At 34.8% G+C, this 3971-nt stretch overlaps 1 pseudogene; it reads right to left on the bottom strand.

Moving 5' to 3' along the window:
- Nucleotides 1–492: 492 nt before the first annotated feature.
- On the bottom strand, nt 493–3679 carry LOC149216797 (protein LATERAL BRANCHING OXIDOREDUCTASE 1-like; annotated as a pseudogene).
- Between the last annotated feature and the right edge of the window lie 292 nt (nt 3680–3971).

The raw sequence follows: 3971 nt of genomic DNA, 5'->3' as shown, positions 1-3971 counted from the left end.
ATAAGTTATTTAGGTGGATTAATGTTCGTAAGAAAAAGGATAAAAAAATAAAAACCCATTAATCACCTTGGTTTTTAGATATAAATTCACATAAGATTATTATGGTGTATTTGATTTAGGTTTAGGTTTAATGATTATTAAATATATAATTTGTTTTTAAATATAGATTCACATAAGATATATTATGGTTAAGTTTAGATTTAATGATTATTAATTTATATTTGTTTGTTTTATATATTTCTTCCAATTAAATTATCTTTACTTTTCAGAAATTATCAAAATTTCCAAACACAATATCATTAATAAATGGATAATATTTTGACATAATTATATTTATGAATATAAATAATTAAAAAATAAATTTAAATGTTTAATTGTTTTGTGAAGATACATCCCATAATCATAAAAGGATTTAGCCTTTTGATTTCACACAAAACTTTCTGCTTATAATTAAGCAAACCTAAACATTCAAACTAATCCATTATATTCCGACTATTCGAGGATACCACAATATTCATAGAATGCGTGCTTCCCTCCACCCCACGAGAGTAATAATGTTTCATGTAATCTGCATGAATGAAATTCCTGAACAAGCATGGATGAGTTTCGTCAATAAGTTGTTTCATTTAATCTGCATAAATGAAATTCCTGAACAAGCATGGATGAGTTTCGTCAATAAGTTCTTCTGCTGGACCGATCTCCGCATCGAATTCAGGAGCATAAAACACCGGAATCGATAGCCTATCCTGCAACGATCCTGTCATTGCTCGATGCTCTACGCTCTCGTATCTTCCATTATTCATTACCTGCAAAACCACCCACATATTATTTTGATTCAAACTTTCGTGAAACAAAATCAGGATAAGAGGCAAATCAATCTGTAAGGATCACAAGTTTACCTCTATCAAGTTTCCAACGTTGATAACCAGAGCACATGGAATTGGTTGCACAGGTATCCATTGGTCATCCTTGCGAACATTTAATCCTACTACATCATCATCTTGCAACAAGAGTGTAATGCCAGTCATGTCTGCATGTGGGCTCAGCCCAAAAACATGATCTGGGGTGGAGGATAGTAATTCATTCTCATTCTTTGGTATGCCTCTCCGAACTTCTCAAAGAAATCAACCTTCAATTATCAGTTATCAAATATAAATTAAAAGATATGAAAGTGAATGTCCATTATCAGTGATTGTAATTAGCTATCTGTCATCCAAAGCATGCAGTCAGGAAACAGTGAAATTTGTACCAAAGCAGAAGAAAAAAAGGGAACAGTTTCTGCATGTTCGTAAACAGATATTGAAGCCAAGATACCAGATGGAACAAAAGGAGTCGAATTATATATATATATATATATATATATATATATATATTAGACTGCAGAACCTAAGGTTTTTTTTTATTAATTAAAATGAATTTATAGTTAATTAAAGCTTTATAATTTGAATTTCAATAAGTTATTTTAATTGAATTTCTTCATTTATTATTTTAATCTTTATTTCAATATCTATCTATATATAGATATATTTATTTTAATCTTAATTTATCAAATACTTAGTGTATCATATTTCTTAATATGTAATTCTTTTAAATTAAATGTGTAAAAAATATATATAGTAATAAATTTGATATCATTATTTTTAAAAATTATTGTAATAATTATTTAATTATTTTTTATTTGTGAGGTTATGTGAGTTTTGAGGCTACTAGGATGTTTAACTTTTGGTTTGAGTACTGGTGATAGAGGGCATTTAGGCCTATGATTTGTATTTTTTGTGACCGGCATCAACTCTTAACATGACTAGATTTTTGCAAATGGAACCTCTAATAGATTACCTTTAGACCAAAGAGTGACTTAACAGAAAGCCCTATCACCATCTGCCAGAGAAATATTCACTTAATTTACTAATTATTTATTTTTAATCTAATTTATTTAAAAATAATAATATAATATTCACTCAATCTATAATTTAATTTTTTGTTTATAAACTAATTTATTTTTTTGTTTTTAAACTAATTTATTAAAAAAATATATAATATTACACTAATAACAACAACAACACCTTCTTCTCTAAACTGAGAAACACCTCACTACTCTCCATACAATAAATTCTATTTTTTAATAAATATATAGACATTCACTACTATCAAAATGGATTACTATAAACTATATTACAGTAAAGAAGATTATGTAACGATTTCCAAAATATGAACACATTTCTTTTTTTTTCTGAGTAAAGACTATTCTATTAAGTAAAAGTAAAGAGGAAAATATTTACAAAGAGGTAGCGACCTCTGAGGGGGCTAAAGCCAGCCCTCTGAGAATTTCCGGCCCTCGGCGCGTGACTGTTTGTTTACATAAATGGATACGAGAGCCCAGGACTCCTTATCCCAATACAACCCCACCCAAAAAGCATAAACAAGAGGACGATAGAGCATTACAATAACAAAAGGCTGACAAGGACATCCGCGGCAACACAAAACCGCGTAACAAAACCACCATGTTATCGGACCACCGTCGACCCACAAGCGGTTTCCGTATGGACAAGCCCGATAAAGCCTCCTGTTGACGCGTGGCTTTCGCCTGACGTCATCAAGTCTAGCTTTTCGGGGCGTAAAGTTCCGCCAAAAAAGTCCTTCCGAAATCCTCCTCCGCCGTTCGATCTTCTCCATCAATCCTCGCCGTTGATTGATTCTGCCCGCGGTGGTAACTCTGCATCATCGCTGTTGGCCTTGCCCGGAGAACTGACCCACTCAATCATTACATTGTCTTCAACGTCCGTAATGCTACGCCCAGGCGGCATCACCGGATACAGTACTGTGCCGGAGAACTTCGTCGGTCCACATAAAATAACCTCCTCGTGTGAGGAACTTTGCTGAAGACCTTCATCCTTTTCATGACCTCCATCTTGCTGCATCTCTGGAAGATTGGGAGAAACCGCTGCCCTGCCTCCTTGAGTGTCCTTGGAATTCTGGGAGAGATTTCGATCAATTGAATGTTCGGCAGAGCTAGGAGGGTCATCTTCTTCTTCTGAGAAGATGACCGTGATAGTGGCAGAAATATGAACACATTTCTTAAGATCAAGATCACTCAATATTTGATGATATTACACTCAAAAATATGCTGTGACCATTTGGGTTATATAACATTAATTGTTTCCCTCCATGAACCTATACGTTTGAAGTGCACCTGAAGTCTGTAGGGTGAATTGGCCACACATTCAAATCTCTACGATCCAAAGGAGACGTTGTCAAACCCAGCAAGTCACCCCAATCCTTGCTCTTCCGACACAACGAACCTCTGGCCATAGCCTTCAACATCTCCTGGCTTCACTGCATACTTTCCTTTCTCTGCGAAAGGAAGCTGAAAGAACTCCTTTCCGACTCCTTTAATACCATCTATTAAGGATTTTGGGATCCTATGATTCACAACCTACAAAAAAAACACCCACCACAATATATTTAGCTATTTATTCCCAAACACTTGATGCTACCAAGAAATAATGAATCACTAAAATGATACCTGGAAGAATCCCCATTCTTCACAAGCCTGGCCAATTTTCTTCATCTCTTGATCTCTGTGCAATCCTTCTGAAAGCTTGGCGATGTCAATGACGGGAATGTCGAGGTGATGATCAAATATTGAAGTTGGTGCTGGTATTTCATCGTCTCTTCTCATATACCAGCACCAACTTCAATATTTGATCATCAATAAACGACTTACCCCATTTAGGAAGGCTCCTGCGAGTACTCTCATAAACCGAATCCATTTTTTCCAAACACTCGCCAGAGCAATGAATTTAGGCGAACTCAATGAAACTATCGCTCAGAAACTATAGCTCAGGGCCTCCGGTTAGCTGAAAATATTGATTGAATGATGAAACTACGGGATTTGTGGACATATTTATAGTGTTCTAAGAAGGAATTCAATACTATTTGCAACTCTGTAATGCAGACCGTCCGCAACCATC

Source organism: Pinus tabuliformis, chromosome 1_1 (genome assembly GCF_031772625.1).
Source record: "Pinus tabuliformis cultivar Carrire ecotype Pingquan chromosome 1_1, CPIR1, whole genome shotgun sequence".
NCBI classification, from domain to species: Eukaryota; Viridiplantae; Streptophyta; class Pinopsida; order Pinales; family Pinaceae; genus Pinus; species Pinus tabuliformis.
The sequence above is the reverse complement of the archived record's forward strand: the minus strand, read 5'-3'. Positions and strand labels throughout refer to the sequence as shown.